General features: G+C 38.2%; 1 protein-coding gene across 4 annotated transcripts in view; it reads left to right on the forward strand.

The window, feature by feature from the left end:
• The window catches only part of lrrc4ca (leucine rich repeat containing 4C, genome duplicate a), a 707523-nt gene that overhangs the window by 611697 nt on the left and 76065 nt on the right, over nt 1-19761 (forward strand). Inside the window, exon 1 of one of the 4 annotated variants that reach the window (XM_052029190.1) lies at nt 4372-5164. The exons of the other annotated variants lie outside the window; for them this stretch is intronic. The gene's annotated coding sequence lies outside the window, so the exon portion shown is untranslated. Of the gene's footprint in view, nt 1-4371; nt 5165-19761 lie in introns of those variants that run through there. 4 annotated transcript variants of the gene reach the window in all.

Below are 19761 nucleotides of genomic sequence, written 5' to 3' on the forward strand. Positions count from 1 at the left end.
TCGGGTTTCCCTTAGATTTATAAGGACTGGCATTGAATTACTTTGTGCAAAGTCCAATTCAGGAATTTAATTAATGACAGTAGTCCAGAATTCTTCATTCTGTGGTGAAATATTTTTATTTGAGGTTGAGAGATTACAGTAGCCTTAATCCTTCGCTTTCTCTCTACCGGCCTGTGTACAAACTGATCTCTGCATATCCATGACCATCTCGTGGACCAATCCACCAGTGATCTGATGACTCATGACTTCTCGCGAGGGTTATCCTTCTCCAAAAGCATTGGTTTAAATGGTCTGCTAGTCACCGTCTGCTATTGACTGACGAGCCCACCCTGCCCTGAATGGGATGTCGAAAAGATCTTACTTTCAAGATACATTCCTGTTAGCCGTTATCAGCTTTAATTGCAGTTTTCCTTTGATCGAATACTAAATTTCACACTCCCCATCCTGCAATCTAAGCAAACAGAACTTAAGGTTGTACTACAGCCCCTCTGTTTGGTAAATGTGGTGCAATTTTAAAGTCACAATTTAAATTCTATTCTAGTTGATCAATAGTTACAGTGGGTTTACATTTACAACAGGGTTTCATTTAAAATAAGTAGTTACAAAAGAATTACATATTTATGAAGGGGTTACATTTCAGGTTGGAAAATGCAAATTCCAAAACTTGTGTTTCTTTTGATTACACTAATTTTGTCATTTATTTGTTGAAAGTTTGAGCTAACACTGTTATTGAAACATGAAATGCCTTGACGCAGAGGGGTTTTGATTGTAGCAGCTTGGATAGTTAAGGTACACTTCTAATAGCTTTTAACTCAAGAGCCTTTGACTGTTTTACTTTTCCAAAGGTTTTGATCACAAAACCTTGAGCTCAAAGAGCTCTTGGTGCTCTTGTTCTTTCTATTTTCTGAATGTTCCGTATTTGTGGTACCCAAAAACCACAGAGGAGAACAGTTGCTTAATGTTAGTAAATGCACTCTCTTTTTCTCACAGATTGTACATTTACAGAGCCCTTGATTTTCTTAGGGCATGCTGCAATATTAAATTTTGGTCAATTTCTGGATATGCAGGCAACAGACTGCTTTGCTGAACAGTCATTCAGCTCTATAACTCTTGGTACATTTTGTCACATGCTTCCTGCAGACACATAAAAATAGAACCCTTATATTAAAATGTTCACAACTAAGGTGGGAGATATATTAGAAATAGTTTCATCCATCAAAGTAGTGTTATATCTTTTTCTCTGCATTTGACTCATCAAGTTGTCCAACACTAACTTAAGTAATATTATTCTGACAATCATGAGTACACTGAGTCATTGTTTAAAACCTGTTTAACTCTTTGTTTAACAGAGATAAAAAAAATAAACCCTTCAAAATTACAACTCATGTCCAAGTTTGAAATAAATAAGATTATGGTGAATAGAGCAATGTTAAATGACCACAGTAAAAATTTGTCTGCAAAGGTCAATAACAGTGATTTCTATCTCTAAATCAAAGCAAAATAAATATTACTTTCTGAGAAGAGTGACCTGCCTTGTGGTTGTGAGGTGTTTCAATCAATCAGACATTAGAATAAGTTTTATCCAAAATGGGCAATGATCCTTCATTATGCACCTGTTCTCATTCAAATTTCAAGACAGGCAGTATCTCTGGTAAGCATCTGTGGATGTATAATAAAACTTTAAAAGAAGTTTATGCTATTCATTTTTGTTGTCGTTGATTAAATCTTTCATTCATTCTGTTGGATTTCCAGAAGCTCTGCTTTAATAAAACCTTCACTTTAGTTATGTGTTTTTTGTTCCTAAGCTACTATTTATGTCAGCGAAAAGTTACCATGGATAAGGAATCCATAAATAAACAACATTATATTTCCCATTTCACTTTGCACTTGACTGCAATAATGAAGCCAGCAATGGAAATGCTATAAATATATATCTTGATAGAAACCGACAGATTACACCCTGATCCTGAGATCCATTACGGAAAGTGTACTAGAAACTGTCACTTTATTGTCCATAATGTCCAGCTATGTATAACATAGAATTTTGCTGGCAGCTTACGAACTGACAAAAGTGTTATTGAATGCTGGATAAAATCATTGACATCAGCTTTTACGCATTCAGTAATACTGTTCAGATAAGACCTTATCCATTCAGGTACCTAGAACTTCTCCCACATCACCATACAAGTAAAAATTTCCCCAAGCTTTGATTCATAGATTTTGCAGATAGCAGTAAAGTGTTGGTCTTAATGACAGCTGCCCTTGAAGATTTACTGGACTCTGTAGCATTGCTTACCCCATTCCAACATATTCCCAATCTAATGGCAGCAATTGCATCCAGGACTTGTGAAGTCATCAAGCTACATATGAAGCCAATCAGTTTCCAGAATCTCAGCCAGCAAACCAGGAGGTTAAACAGTAATAAAAAAAACTTTAAAATAAAAGATCAGAATGTAAATGAAGAATTAAGAGAGAATCTGAAATATAATAAAAAAAAGTTTTTAATCATGCAATGAGAGGATGAAACTTCACACTTATAAGATTAGCTTTTTCAGAGTCAGACAGGACAATGGAACAAAAAACCCTTCAAAGTCAAAGTAGAGTTTATTGTCATTTGCACAAGTACAAGTATGCACAGGTGCAATGAAAAACTTGCAACAGCATCACAGGCAGAGAGCATCATACAAGCAGCATTCACAAGAAAAACATAAACTAAACATAAATTATACACGATCTCTACATTCAAAACAGTTAAATATCTTTGGTTTTCACAGTAAAAATAAGGCATAAAATGTTGAAGCATATCAAATCGTTGATTCTCAGCTTACTGAATCAGCACAATAGCAGACGGTGTGTAACAGCAGAGAGTCTCTGATATTATCTTTCATATTTCTGTGTTTAATTGAAATGTGGTGCAAGAATTTTTACACAGTATTGATAGTTCAGCTGTCATTAAAACTGCAAATTCCAGGCCTTTGTATTTAAAATTATATTCTTTTGTGTGCACAAAGCCAAGCTTGCAAAGAATAATAACAAAGCAGTTGGAAAAAAAACATAAATTTTAGAGACTATAGCTAAGAAATTCATCCCAGTCAGTAGTGCTAAAAGCATGATGTATTCTTCTCCGGTGTATTTATGTCAATGCAATTAATTTTGAAGGCAGAGTACAATGCACTGATACTGCTTTGATATGATGTGGTTAACGTTACAAACCAGGGTTAACTTCCTGGGCATCTCGGCTTTGTTCTGTCACTTTCCTTCCTCTGGTCTCCTCCATCACCAACACACTCGCAAAACTTATTGCTAATAAAAAAATCTGCAAACACGAGAAATCCGAGCTAAAGACAAAAAATGCTGGAAATGCTCAGCAGGTCCAACAGTATATGTGGGGAGAGAAACAAACTTAACATTGCAGGTTGAGATCTTTCACCAGGCTTGATTCCACCTAACATATTGTTGCTAACTTACTCTTAATCCACGTGCATTAAAACAACATAAGCGAAAAGTTTAAAAAAACACCTTGGAAATAAGGGGGAACGTATCTTTTAGTGTCTTCCCAATATTCACATCTGCATCCCGTTTTGCGGAGACAAATCTCACGGTTGCCCCAATACTCTGTGCCTAAATTGCATGCACCTCCAACCTACGTACAAGTAACCGTGCCAGTAAACAGCAAGGGATAGTCTATGCAGCATCAGATCCTTGCAGTCGAAAAAAAAAGCTAAAAATAAACGGAAGAACCTCACCGAACTCGGAATCTCCCCCTTGAGATTGCGAATAAAACATCTTTTTTTCGCCGAAGTCAGGTTGGGCTCTTGCTATGCTCATGTTGCCCGCACGGTGGCAGTGGTGGCTTGGTGTTCGTCAGCCAAGAAGCTCCTTGGCCGACGTCAAGGGCCAATACAATTGACCAATCAGTGCTAAGATGATGGGAGGTAATCGGGTAATTGCATTTTTTCCCCCATCAGGAGAGAGAGAAAGAGTAAGTGAAAAGGAATAAAGAGTGCAAGCAGGCAGCTGCGCAAAGTGCACGAAGGCTTCAGACGGGAGCATCCAAGATCAACTTGGATGTTAATAAATAAGTGGAGGACATGTGGGTTGGGATTTCATTCAGTTGACATGAAGCGCTGCTCCTTCTGGTTTTAAAGGAGTGCAAGATTTGCATCTGAAACTCTCTAGGATTTCTCCAACCCGCCCCTCCCCTCCCTTCCCCTCCCCCTTCTCCCCTCCTCCCCGGGAAAACTAATTGACATTTTAAAGGTGTCAGCCAAACTGATGATGTTCAGAGGAGAGATTAACTTGTAGATGGCGGTCTGGGAGATGGTACCGTGACTCAAGAGCCGCAAAGGGAGGGAGGGAGGAAGGGGGGTGGGGGGAGGAAAGTGAAAGGATTGAGCGTGGAATAAAACGAAAGGAGGAGAACTGGGAGGATCGCTCTGTGTTCTGATGGTGCCAAGATAGGGAGAATGAAAAGCAAGGAAGAGCTGTCGGAAGGAGCTTGTTCTACAGCTGAAGGAGAGAGCAGAGGGCCGAAGGAAATCAGTGTCTCCGCAGTGCCTGGGCTTGGATGCTGTGCTCTGCTGGAGGCTTGAGTGTCGGAACAAGAAAAATGAAATTGAGGATTGCACCGGCCGATCTTATCTCTGATGTGAGATGAAAGAAAGAGCGAAGAAAAGGAGGAAAATTAAAAGGCCACAGGAAGCGAGAGAAAGAAAAACCCTTACCGCACTGCTTTGTGATTGGAAAATATAATCAGCTCGTAGAGGAGGAAAGAAAGTTGTTCTGGGAGTAACGTATGTATATTTAAAGAAAAACAAACAGGCTTGTTGTCATTGAGACACGGGCAGCCGGGATAACACGCTGAAAGGTTCCCATTCCTTGGGATGGAGAGAGGAATGCCAGTTGGAATGTGATGCTTTTTGAGTTTGGGAAGAAATGAATGCTTCTGTTTGAAGAGAGAATAGGCTGCACAGGAGAGGGACCGATGGCCGGGGAAACACGGAGTGAAGGAAGAGTCGTGCCTTTTGGATATTTCTGCGGAGCGGAGGGGAATGCCATGCCGGAAATTGATTTGAAATTGCAGATGTGCATTTTTCTGCTGAGAGGAGAGGAGAGATTTGGGATCTAAAATAGACCTGGAAACGGGAGCAAGGGAAATCAACCTGTGAGTTCAGCTCGAAATTTCCATTTGTATGCGTGTGTGTGCATTTATTTATTTAGTTAAGTCCATTCATCCACTCAGCGACCAAATAGAAAGGGGGGATGGAAATGCATATAAAAGGGGGTTAAGTTTCTTTTTCCAAGCTTTCGTGCTTCGTTTGGGGTTGAGAGCTGAAGTAACGGATGGACGGGTTTATTTTTCTCTCCGGGAAGTCGCCGGTTCGCTGCAGTTTCCTAATGAGCTGCAGATAATGAGACGGTCGGCTGTGCGGAACCCGCTTTTAACTCCCTTATCGCTGTCACCGCACACAGGCGCCAACACGAAGCCCCTGTCATATCTTCCGCTGTGCCATTTCAGTAAGCGTTAATTATTTAAATAAAAGCCTCGCAATCTTCGGCTTTCCAGCCAACAACAAATTGCTGATAAGAGGTCACTTCTTTTCATAAGGAACTGCTAATTTGGACAATTTTCTATGCGCATGAATTTGCACTGAAGGGAATTCAACACGAGCCTCCTGCCATATGAATTATTGTAAGGTGCTTGCAGGCGTATTTGGCGGGTGAACTGCGATGAAGGGTTGGATTCCAAAAATGCCATTACAACGCCCAACGCCCTCCCACTATGCCAAAAGCATTTTCTGATCAGTGTAGATTGAAAATTGAATGTGGAGTTTTTAATCGCACCTATTGTGAGCTTTGGTACGATAGTTGTACTCAGTGTGAAGCGATCGCTGAACAATAATCCCATTATATTGACGCTCTCTCTTAAATATCAGTCACCACCGTGGCTCTTCATCCCGATGGTTTACGAATCGCGGTGCTAGATCAGTCTGGAAGACTCATTGAGAAGAAATTCTCATAAGAGGACTTCATTAGTACTGGGCATGCTCGTGCTCTCTGGATGATTGAGAATGCATCAGCCATAGAGAAAACTGTCCATTTTGTCCAAAGTCCCAGCCAGAAATAACGATTTTGTGTTTCCACGGTTATGCTGACAAGGAGGAAATGAACAGGACTAATAGTATTAGCCGTACATTTGGAAATCTTTTATCTCCAACTTTCAAAGATCTGTTCTGATAGAGCATGGGATTAACACTTTGTAAGGATGTAATGTGTTTATCTTAAACTGTGATTTGTAACTACATTCAAATATGCAAACACGTTGGTGCAATATTAGTCAAAAGTATTCATACTTTCCTGTTCAGCTCCTGGGATTCCATCGCAATTCAATATTTCTTTTTGAAAATGATAACTTCATCACTTTAACATGCTCATTAACAAAAAAGTCAAAACAGTTGTATTTTGTTGCACATTTTTATTTTTTAATGTACTGAATTTTAAATACTTGATATTTCCATGTAACATTGTATATAATGGCACTGAAGTTTCAATTTATCTTGCAAGGACATCCTTTCTGCCTTTATTATTCAGTTTTTAAAAATTTCTATTCCTAAAATTTAGTCTATTATCCCTATCAAATTTGAAATTCATAATCTTGAGATCTTAATGTCAGTGTGAATTTGCACCATTTCACAAAGATGTGCAAAAGTAGATTATGAAAGAAATATCAAAGTACAAGGTTATAAATAATCAGTATTTTTCCTTAATTATTCTTGGTATCATTTGGGAGTGAAATGCTTATTAGAATCTATTTTTGATTGGTTTATCTCCTAAATTATCAGGGCCCTATTCAGACGTGTAATTAAAATCATTGTATTTTGACTTCAAGGCTAATTAACCTAACTTTAGGTTATTTTGCACATGAGCTTCCAACATTGTATTATTGTGCAATTAAAGTTGCTCATATCCATAGACTTAATCTAGTTTAACTATTTGTATTCTTCCCCAATGTTGTGAATGTATTCATTAGAATTTAGAAGTGGTATTTCATTGCTCTAAGAAATATGACCTATTTCTAGACTTCCTTGGTCTGCCATTGCAGAGTACAAATTAGAAAATACTCTCAGCCATTTCAATTGCTGTGACCAGGAAGGAATCCTGAAATGATCCAAAATAACCCATGGATCCAAAGTTCAGTGATGGTACTTAGCCCATTCTATGAATGGTATCCCCTCTGCACTAATGGCATCAAAACAGCAGCAGACTTAATGGATTCCACCACCAGCCCAAGGAAAGATTGCCATCATGGAGGATGTTTTGTTCAGTTCTAATTCTTTTAAAACAAAATAACTTCATTTTAATTTTCTTTAGGGGTTTGATTGATGCAGGTTTTATTTATAAATAAAGTGCTTCCTGCCCTTAAAAGAAAAAAAAAGCTTGAATTTTAATTATAATCAGCATATTTATGATATTTCTCTATGTCTGAATGATCTAGGGTGGGGCATGTATGTTTAAGATATCCCATATTACTTTTTTTTAATTAATTGTGATGACCCATCAACATGGAATCTGGGGGGAATATAAATAATGTCTTGAAATATCTTTATGTTAGCTTTACTAAAGAGTCAGAGACTCTGTCTGGGTCCTTACTGTAAAGGTGAACCCAGATATCCCATAGTATTTGAGGCCTCAGTATTTGAACTGCAATTAAGAGAAATGTTTCTCTTTTCCATTGAGATAAAAAGATGCCTGCTTAATGTGGAGGTTCTTAAAGCCTAAAGGATCAAAATCTTGAATGCTGACACTCATTCGCAGGGAAACTCTTTTACTGAAATTATGGGATGTTCTGTTTCATATAAAACACTACAATTTTTCTGGAGTTTGTCTGCAAAGAAATTTGTAGGATGTCAAAACAAGGGAGGAATACAGAGTAGATTGTATATTGATCAATGCTCACTTAAAAGTCTTGTGGGATGACTACCTACTTATTTTCTAAAAGCAGTTTGTGTCGGGTGTATGTTTATTGGGCAAGGTCAATGAATCCATGAGGGAATTCAAGAGAGAGGATATGGAATTTGCTATCGCATAGTACACTTGGGGTAAATGGCTCAGATACATTTCTTCTTTTCTTTAAAAGGTCTATCACACTTTTTTAAAAGGAGAAAATAGGTGGAGAAACACACAAATCTTATACTTAATGAAGGAGGAATTGGGTGTAGGAAAGTAATTGGATGCTGAAAATCTGAATTTAAAATAGAAAATGCTGGCAGGGCAGGCACCATCTGTGGAGAGAAACACAGTTAACATTTCAGGTTGGTGACATTTCACCATTTCCGTTATTGGAAGTAGTCCTTAGAATCAGCATGGCTAATCCCATACTCCTTATGATCAATGAACTTTCCTTTACCGTGCGAATATGCAGTCATGTGATAGCACGTCTCGAGTCTCTAACAATGGAAGCTCTGTGTTATATGAAGTGAATGCCAGAATTCTGTATGTGTGTGAGACAACTTGCACTTTTCCAGTCTTATTAAAGGCAGCTTGATTAACAATTTATTGAGGCAAGATCTTGTGTGAATCATCAAACTGCAGTACTTTAGAATCAGTAGGTGGACATGAAATTAGCAGCAATAGTGTTAACTGCCTTCTTGCTATTCATTTCCAAACAAAAAAGCAAAGCACTCTTCACACTCCATGTTGACAGCCTTAATATCACAACCTTGGTTAATCTCCCTCTGATTCTGACTTGTTAAGGTTTATTATGCCCCTCCTTTGTTTGACAGGTTGCCTTAGCCAACTGAACCAGTTCCAATGGTGTTCCAGTTCCATTGTGCTCACCTGACCTTGTGCTTTCTAACCGGACATCATATTGGCACTTCTCTGTCTCACTTACTCCCAGTCCGGCAATGGCAATTAAACAAGTTAAAATTTCCTGCCAACCAACCCCGCTGAGCTCAAATAAGCAGGGTTATCCTAAGTGTAATGGATGTGGGAAATCACTGGTCTGTTAAATGAATTTCCTTCATCTCAAGCAGTCTGGTTTGCTTCATCTGATTTCCAAATCGCATCTCGCAGCACTGCTGTTCATAGTTTAACCATTTCAGAGAAACATTTAACCAAATATTAATATTTTAGTATAAATAATTTCAAATTCCTGGCAAAAAGATCAAAATTCCCAAAGGACGGCATAATGTAATTGAGAAAGTGCTGCAGGGTGAATGTGATTGAGTTTTGTCGATTTGTGATCAATTTGAATGCAATGTTTTTAACCCACAGAGTTTTAATTCCTGTTATAGCAAACTGCTCACGTAAGTTAGAAAAAACGTGTCACTTTTCCTGTCAAAGTAGGAGTTAATTTGTGGCAGGAAAAATCAGACTATAATTGAATAATCTCTATAAATGTTGTCTTTGTGTTAATGAAAAAATATCAAAATATATTAGCCAGAAAAATCTTAACTATTGTAGAAGAGCTATCACAGAATAAATCACAATAGAAATATCCTGAGTGCTATGAATAGAACATTGCTAACATGATAGAAGAGGAGGGGTTAAAGAAAACCTTTGATGTCTGAGTATGAGTAAAATGAAGTAATTCTCGGGTTGGGATTTAGTAACAGATAATACTAGAAATATATGTATTTTGTGGAAAGATGTTATTTTCGTATCTGAAGTTTTACTTTGAGCGAAAAGTATGTACCCTGATATCTTATTACAGTGTCTCTAATTATAGATACCAAATGTAATCATCCTTTGCATTATGTGGCATAGATTACCAGTAGTTTAATTATGCTTTAAGTGCGATGGGAGAATGTAGATTAGTGGTAATGAGACCAATCTTTAACGAAAATCTTTTGAGAACATTTTCCAGAAGGTAAAAGAAAGATTGTCACACACAATTTAGATTCAACTAGCTGAAATATCACAAACTCTAAAAATAGAATAAATTCTTCAAATAAGGACTATGGTGTTTGTGAATTATGGCTTAGTGTACCATTACAAACAGATTTACACTTCATGAATTTTTAGGGATTGTTACAGGACTTTGGAAAAGGGAAGGCTGCAAAAACACTAATGAGGAGCAGGAATTCACTCAGTAGGAATTTACTCAGCAACGTCTGGATTTCTGCATTTAATCATGGATGTATGTACTCTAGATTTATTGTGCATATTTTAAAATTTTCTCCAGCATAATAGTGAGTACTGAAAGCCTCATCATTATTCTCCCTGTAAATTCCAGGGCAATAAATTACAATGTGGGAGTCATCTATTAATTCATCCAAGAAAAGGTCTAGGTAATTTTGCATAATCAATGATACATTTTCCACAAGACACATAATAGACAATATGCTGAAATAGGTGATGTAAGTAGATATTGGAAGTTAAAGTAATATAAGTAAACTTCAACTTTTGTGAAGGGAAGATAAAGAACGTGGTTTGTACCCTAGACAGTAATGAAGAAGAAAGATCATCCCTCCAAAAGTCATCCGAGATTTAAACTCTAGAGAAACCCTCTGAGTTGATTGATGGATTCCAATTATGATGGCTTATCCTTAAAATAGAGAGAGATAGCATAGCCTGCCAAAATGACCCACCATTTTCTTTGAGATTTCTAAGAATGTATCAATGATGAATAAAAAGCTTTTGGACAACTTGAAAGATATCATTAGGTAGCCCTTAAAATGCCGGGCATATGAATGCATTGAGTTAATTTTATTGTTAATATGATCTTGACATTGCACATGTTGAGGAAGTGCAAATTTGTTGTGCTGTTTTTGAATGTGATATGCAAGACATAGAAAGTTATCAGGAGCAAAGGACATAATTCTGGTGCTGCTAAGCATACAGTAGTATCACAGGAAGTACAGGTGACGCACACTTTACAGGGGGGTTGCATTGCTAGAAAATGTCCATATCGTGATTTTCCACAATGTAGAGCCATGTCACTTGTGCATGTGTCAAGAAAGACAAGTTGAGAAAAAATTGTGTTTATTTACTCTGTTCATATAAATTCCTGTAAGAATGAATTTTCTTCTGTATCTCAAGATTTTGAATAGTGATCTGTGAATTCTACAAGGGCACATTTCCATTACCTGAATTGGGGGGGGGGGGGCACCTGTAAACGGATAAGAAGCCTTACATCTCGTAGTCTCACCATAGTTCTGCTGTCAGTGCAAAAGATTGGGATTGCTCCACTATTATAATTTAATATAAATAGTTTCTAACAGCCACTATTAAATGTAATTATCTAACCATGAATAAAATGAAGTAAAAAAAATGAACTACAACATTAACTTCAACATGTTATATCTTGTGCAGAACTTCCAATGAAGAAATAATTTCACATACTCAACAAAAGGAAGATGAGTGCCTGAAATAAACAAAGATGACAGGATGAAGTGGGGGTGGGGGGTGGGGGGTGTGTTAGCGGTGGGAAGATCATGGGTTTTATCAATAGGAGGCATTCTAAACAGAGATCAAGAGGGGGTAGAGGAGCAGGAAGGCGAACTGTTTGGCTGGGAATTCCATGTGGCAGGACCACTATTAATTGAGGAATAAGTAATAATCATGAATAGAATAAGTGGAGAGACCTTTTGGATATAGTTGTACATCAGCCCAACAATTTTGAAGTTTATTTGACAGGGCTCCATGAAGCAATTGAGCTGGGCGGGACCATAGTATTCTGGATTCTGCAGTGCAGAAGCCAAATCAAAAGTAGTGTTCAAAGGTGCCAGGGGTTCAGTTACAACCATAAACATTTCCTTTTATATTAATAACTAAATTAGTATGAATAATTACTTTAGATATGCTTTTTAAGAAAAAATCATGACTGTTCAGTTCAACTCTGTGGTAACCACTGTTTGTGTTCCATCGTTCAGTAAAGAGCAATTATGCAGGTGACGAGCTCACAAGCTGGAAGTATGTAGAATCAACTGTGCTGCTGAAATGGACCTCACTGATATAGCTAATTTCATGTGGTAACCATTGGATCCAATGCCTAATACATGGAGTTAGCAGCAGGATGGGCCTCCCTGCCTGTCCAATACAAAAGGATAAATAATTACTTTTAGGTTAGTTGCTGGAAAAAGTCTTTACCCAAATTTTTGTTGAGTTTTTGATATCTACAGCATGGAGTTGGGGAAGGAAAGATTGTGTATCCTCAAGTTTGAGCAGGCTTTTGCTCTATCCAAAGAAGGGTGCTGCTGTGACCATTCATCTTAGATTGCAGCATTATGAGGAAAATGAACTTGAGAGTAGGCACAGCAAGGTGACCTATCAGAAGAGAGAAGTCGAGGAGGTCCCTAAGTAGCAAACCATAAGTGTTCAGGAAGTTGCCTCCTGTATGTTGCTCGGTGAAGAGAAATGCCATAGGAGATTATGCCTCAGTAGGAAAGTCTGGGCAAAGACATCCTACACCCCGCAGCCACTGAGCCGGGTGAGAACCATGTTGTCAATAGATTTTACAATCTTGGTGGGCATCAATTGTTACGCATCTGTATGTTTCCAGGCTAGAACAGTTTGCAACTGCGATATATTTCATTTTGTGATGCTGTGCAATGAAAATCAAGATGGTCTAGACTCCAAGAGAGTGGAGTATATCATCTTCTGGCTCAGCAATGAGAAGCAGAGAGATTGAACATATGTGGTGCAGGGTGCTTTTAACTGCACCCACAGCAGATTTGACTGCAGAGAAGAGCTGCATTGGCAAGAGGTCCTGCTCTCTAGATCTTCAGTTAGTTTGGAATGTACCCAATATGACATTGGTAAGCGGTGTGCAGTGTATTCTGGTGCTTTGCCTGTACTGATTGAAGATCTAGCAGCGTGCGCAGGCTCTGAGATGTGGCTTTGAAGCTTGAAGAAACAATACACGTGTGAGAGTGAGTGGACTGTTTGTAGGATTAGTCCAAGTCCTGATTGACAGAAATTGTTAGTGTGTGATGCACTGAGCAGTGTGTAGGGCTAGTGATACAGTGCTGAGGAATATCATCTCAAGGTGCATTCTTTGTACTTAACTACCATTGTTAGGCTATTGAACTTTTGTAACATTGCATCTCTTTCCTTGGGGCTTCATTTCTTACATAGTCTGGAACTACTCTCTCCTATTTCCACATTAGCATCTGCTTGGACAGCTCCTCGGTTTGCGGTGAGCAGAGGAACTCTCTCCTCCCCTTCACATCATCCAACAAATGCTGCACCAGGAAATATAAGTGACTATTCTCACCTGTGTTCTGCTATCTCTTCCAGAAACCTGCTGAGGCCTCAGGAATGACTTGCACCACTAGTTCTAGCCACAATATTCCTTTCCTGTTGGAGACGTACCTGCATTCAATCACGGCCAGATAGTTGAACCAATGTAAGACACTCCCAAAACTGATGTTAAAGGGCACATTGTGATCATTGTTGACTTGATCACTGAAATTTTGCCAATGCGTTAGCCACACGTATTTCATCTGTAGCCTGCGTCAGATAGCATGTATGTGAGCGAATAACTCATTGCAATGCCACTGTACGTTTTTACCACTATTCAATGTATCTCCCTTCCTCCAATTGCAGAACTCCCTGTTTGAAACCAAGCAATGAAAAATTTGATACCTGAAGATTAAATACAAGACTTCTGACAGTCCTCTTATGGAGTACTACTTTTTCCATTAGAGTATATTAGACCTGGATAAAAGCTACTTATAAAATTGCATGAGGTAGATAGGACATGAGCATGCATGGTCACAAAAAATTCCCAGTTTCCAGTTGATCACTTCCAATACACTGTTAAATACTCTGCATGAGCCTTCGAAGGAGAGATATGAGAATTACTTGAGCCTGATTTTGTAGCATTGACATAGGATCCAGTACAATTCTTAGTGGATCTGAATCCAGAATGATGATGTTTAATATTAATTTAAGAAGTACAATTTAGGACTGAGGTAAATTATTTCTGTCTTGAGTATTTCAATGTAAAAAGTGTGAACATTTTTAATTATCTGAAAACAATCCAGTAATATTTATTTTGTATTCACTACGATTCACAGAGAACATCTTCACAATTTCTGTTCAGTAATGCTGAAGTTGCTGTCAATGATTCAGAGAGATTCCACAGCCTGAGATGTTTGCAACCTTCACTCCACAATCAAAGAATAGATGAAAGTCTTAAGCTTTGTTATGAAAGTTCTGATTGAGATTTTATTGACAATTTTAAGTTATAACTGCTGCTTAGCAATTTAATTAGTCCCAGATAATCTAATTTCTTATATCATATCGTAATTCATGTAAATGTTTCCAAATATAATGCATTACAACATAATATTTTATATTTTTAGCGGTTCTATTATAATACTTCAGATGAGACTTCAATTTTGTATAATTCCATTCATTGTTGAGCACACATTTTCATGTTAAGGAAGTTTAAGATTTGTGCATTTTGCATCTTATGTTATCAGTGTGAGGTTTTTAATTATTGGCTGTTGGATCAATTTGATGGCATCACAACTGCTGGATACTTGAAAAAGATGAAGTTCTTGCCAAAGAGGTTGCAAGATCTTTGTGAGCAACTTTGTTTAAAGTCAACTGTTTCTTTGGAGCACAAAATTAGGGAAATCTTTCCACAACTGTTAATTTTGATGAACCCTTCTTGGAATATTGCATACAGTTTTAATTGCTTTTACCTAAAGAGGGATGTACTTGCATTCCAGAGAAGGTTCACTAGATAGATTCCTGGAATGAAGGTTGAATGTTGGGCCTGTGCTTGCTGGAGTTTAGAAGAATGAGAGATGATCTAATTGAAATAGATAAGGTTCAAAGGGGGCTTGACAGGGCAGATGCTGTTAGGATGTTTCTCTTCATAGGGGAATATAGAACTAAAGAGCATGGGTTCAGACTAAGAGGTGTCCATTTCTTTTCTCAGAGGGCTATAAAATTTATGAATCCTCTCCCCGGAGAACTGTGGAAGCTAAGTCATTGCATATATTCAGGGCTGAGATAGATTTTTGGAATTTAGAGTTCTGGGGAACAGGCAGGAAGGTGTCCAAGATCAGATTGGCCGTGATCCTATTGGATGGTGAAGTAGACCTGAGGGACCTTGGGCATCCTCCTGCTCTTATTTCTGATGTTCATATGTGACTGCAAGATTTGCGCCAAAACTGTCTGATCATTAATATTAAATCAAGCCAGTGGGACTAACTTTCCAAGGAGGCTCTGGCAGCTATGGAATTCACCTTCTGCCAACGTGGACCAGGAAATCACAGTGATTTGCTTACGTACATTGGCCAAGGTTACGCATTGTCATCCATATTTGAAAGATTATTGCATAAATCTGATTAATTTCAATGTGGTGACAAAATAAATATAGTGCACTAGTGACCAAGAAATGTTCTCAAATTTTGTGTGTAGTATAATTGGTATGAAATTTTAGTTATAGCCTTTTATATGTACATTCTCTTAAATGGCGAATGGTGCAAATATAACATCCAGTCAAGTAAATGAGTGCATATTCCACAGAAGACTAATCATGGCAAATGACAGAGTATTCAACAGGTATTACAGGTAAAGTGTATTTCCAGACATGAGAGTACATGAAATAGAACTGCTGATTAATTGAAGTCACACACCCCTGCAGCTAAATGTGGGATTGTTCATGGCCAGTTTGGACACTGACTTTAGTATGGGGCACTTTATAATCTATCAATCAGAGTAATGTATGCTAAATCCAGATTTGGTTTGTACTTACCCAGTGAAATTAATTTTCCTCCACCCTAAGTTTTGGAAGAAATCAGCGCGACTTTAAATGTGGAATAAATGTACCCACCTGTGATATAAATAAAGGACAAGTCATTGTGAGGGTAATAATTAAAATTATACAAGACAATTTGCAGGTCTGGCTGGTTCTAAATTCTATATATTCCAGTGGTTTAATAATGATATCAGTGGTATGAAAATTCCTTGTTGAGATTTTTGATCTAAAGGAAATGTCTTCATCCAGAGGGAAATTAATCTTTGGAATTCTCAGCCCACAAGGAGTTTGGAGACTCAGTCACAATATATATTCCAGACAAAGATTGTTAGATTTTTGGATTTTAAGAGTATCAAGGGGTTTGGGGTCAGTGCAGGAATGTGGTATTACACCCAGTGTCACATTCTAACTATTGCATGAGATTGCATGGCTGGAGAGGGGTTGCAGAAAGAGGGCTTTAGATTTTTGAGAACTTGGGACAGTTTCTGGGCCATGGGGAGCCTATACTGGTCACACAGGTTACAGCTCAACAGGAATGAGGCTACTCTCCACACACTGGGGTTTGCTAGTGCTTTTGAGGAGGGCTTAAACCAGCTTGACAGGTGGAACCTGAGAAGAGAAACAGGAGTGAGAGAAAATAACATGAAAGTAGAAGTTAGAAATGTGTAAGGAAAACAAGTAGGCAGCAGAAACAAAGGCAAACAGCAAATACAGTCAGAGTACAGAAAAATTATAAAAGCCAGATTTAATAGCACTGTATCTAAAAGTATGCTGCTGCAGCAATTAGGGAGGGAAATGGCACAGTGACCTTTATTGCAAGAGGATTTGAGCCAATGGGTGATGATATCTTTCCGCAATTATTTAGGGCTTGGGTGAGACCACACTTGGAGTATTGTGTTTAATTTTGGTCTCCATACCTGAAGAGAGATCTTTTTCATCAAACGGGTTCATGAGATGCCGGATCAGTCATATTCGCAGAGACTGAATTGGCTAATCCTCTATTCCCTTGGGTTTAGAAGAATTTGAGATGATCTGATTGAAACATACAGGATTCTTAGAGGGCTTGGATATGGGGAGGATGTTAACCCTCGTTGAGGGATCTAAACTTGGGGTCATGGTTTCATAAGCAGAGGACAATTAGGACTGAAATATGGAGAAATTCTTCACTCAGACAATACCGAATCTTTGGAGTTCTCTACCCTGATGAGCCCTGGAGACTCGGTGATCTACCTGTTCATAAATCCATGTTAACTCTGCTCATTATTATCTTTGCAGTGGCCTGATATCACTTCTATTATAATCAATTCCAACATTTTTCCAACAACTGATATCGAGGCTAACAGGTTTGTAGTTCCCAGCATTCTGTTTCCCTCCTTTCTTCAATAGTGGGGCCACATTTGCTACCCCCAATCTGCAAGAGCCATTCCAGAATCTATAGAATAGCAAACTAATTGCAGTTGAGTCACTTTGCTATGAAAATAAACCTGTGGAATTAAGAAAGTTGCCAACAGGCATTACTGTATTAAGCAGATGTTATGAAGCTACTTGAGGATTGAAATTGAAAGAAATAGGACTGGTTGTTAATAGACACCATAATGCTTGTGACAAAAAAAGACTGCTGGCATTTTGGGTGACTGCCTTTCTTGTGTTTGTCATTTGCCAGATTGCGTGCTTCCCTGCACTGGTCTTTGGTTCCCAGCCCCAGCAACATTAAATCCTGCAATTGAATCCTACGTTATCAGAGCATGTTCTGTCTACTGGTGAGAATGAGAAGTTGAACAGTTATAATTGCAGCTTAGAACAGCTTACACTATTGTCAGTGCTGAACTTTGGTCTGAACTGGAAAAGAATGCGAGTCTCTCACAATTTAAAAAATGTTTTTGAAACAATTAACAGGAGCTAATTTGTAAAAATTTCTGCAGAGAAATTGGATTGGATGGTCTCATGATTTTATGGGGTGGATGATTCAATTTCAATGAAAAAGCTATTGTAATAGAAAATAGTGGAGTTAATGTGAGACACTCAAAGTTGGTGAATCTTTTGGATCCTCTATGCAGCAGACATACTAACAGACACAGGAGGCTGAATGTGCACGGTGGTTTATAATGGCATGCAATTCATGCTTGAACCCCACTTCTGGGGCTTGTCTCTGAATTAACCCTCACAATTAGCTATAATTATTCATCCCCAGCCACCCCAAAGGCTTAGCAACCAAGAAGCAGTTCCTCCCCACCCCTAGCCCATCCGATCCCCGACTGCTGGCATTACTTCTCCCAGGTTTCTACCCCATCCCTCTGCCAACAAATCACCTGTGACCTGTAACTTAATCCACTTACTCTGCATACATCACAGCTGTGGATGAAAATACATGATCTTGTAAAGTAGTACAGGATAACTTCGCCTTGTGCACTGCTGAATTTTGCATCAGTGGATCCTTGTACAAAATACTCATTGGATGTCTAGATAACAACCTTTAGTGCACCTTTATCAGCATCATTGATTAATGCAGCAATCATGATTTTTTGGTAAATATATCAATTGATTTGCAGAATGCATAATGTTTTTGTGATTTTTATCAGATATTTACTTGATCATTTAAAAAAAATGTTGTCACTCATTTACCTAAACATTTCTATATTGTTGCTGCAGGTCTGTTTAAGCAAGAAATTGTTTCTGAAGAGTAAAGGCAGTGCCAGTTCTGCCTCAGCATCTTGAGATAACTTGGAAGCTTAGGTCCTGTGAAACAATTTTTGACTTTGTTTTATTGTCCAATTTTTCACCATGTTTTGGATTGTGTCAAGAACACAGTCCCCTCCAGTTTTATGACTGTATAAACTAGAGCTGACAAGGGCTTTGTGTTCAAAACTTGTTAAGGCTTTATGTCTTCCTGACCCTGTGACCATTCCCATCCCTAAGGCCCTCTGAAAATCTTGTAATTATCCAACCTTCATGTAATTCTTCCACTGCCATCACTTGGCTTTTGGAGTTCCTACCTTTCACACCTAAAAATAAGCAGTGCAACTTCTTAAATCTCCCTGTCACTTCAGCTGTTTCTCTCTCTCTCTCTCTCTCTCTCTCTCTCTCTCTCTCTCTCTCTCTCTTTCTCTCTCTTTTGCTCTTCATTAAACTCAACTTTGACCAAGCTTTTGTTAAGCTTCTGAAACTCTCCTCCTCTGGTACAGGCTCAGTTTTTATTGATGGTGCTTCAACAGAATGCCATGGAACATTCCTCTACATTAAACCCTTTTATATAAATCAAACTTGCTGTTACTGCTACACGCATATCTCAAAACAACTGCTTTTAAGTTTGATGACAGTTAACATTTTAAGTTTATTAAGTGGATGTAAAAACAAATTTTCTTCCTTCTTAATTATTACATAGAAAGATGGCTGTGTCTCAATGAGTTGTACACTTGACTGTGAATAAGGATGTTGTTGCCCAACAATGAAGTTCACTACCGAAGAGCTGCGTTGTTCATGTGAGGTTAAAACAAGAATTTGCCTCATCTTTCAGCTTGAAACATAACATCTCAAGGAATTATATTTTTTAAAAAATGCATGGGAACTATCCCCACTGTCCTACCCAATATTTATCCCTTAACCAATATGTAAATAGATTATGTGCTTATTATCACAATGCTGCATGTAGATGTTTCGTGTATACTTTGGCTGCCACATTTCCAACTTGATAGAAAATTAAATCACAGACAAAATGGGAATCAAAGGTTATAAGGATTGAGTAGGTAAGTGGAGTTAAGGCCAACAATCAGATCAGTGATGATATTATCGAAATCCAAACAGGCTGAGGAAATCTTTTGAGAGGCAAGGTTCCTTTGAGAAACGTAATGTTTTGTTATGAGCTCCCTCTATTGGTCAGATAATCATGCAAAATAAAATGGCTTCACCACACACACAGTAGCACGTGGTTGAACACTGGTGATCTGAATGAAATGATTTTTTTAAATGTTTACTAAGACAGAATGGTGCTGTCATGATCATTGGTAATAAGGAGCAGATAAGATGATTAACCCAAATAGAGT

Source organism: Pristis pectinata, chromosome 14 (assembly GCF_009764475.1).
Source record: "Pristis pectinata isolate sPriPec2 chromosome 14, sPriPec2.1.pri, whole genome shotgun sequence".
NCBI classification, from domain to species: domain Eukaryota; kingdom Metazoa; phylum Chordata; class Chondrichthyes; order Rhinopristiformes; family Pristidae; genus Pristis; species Pristis pectinata.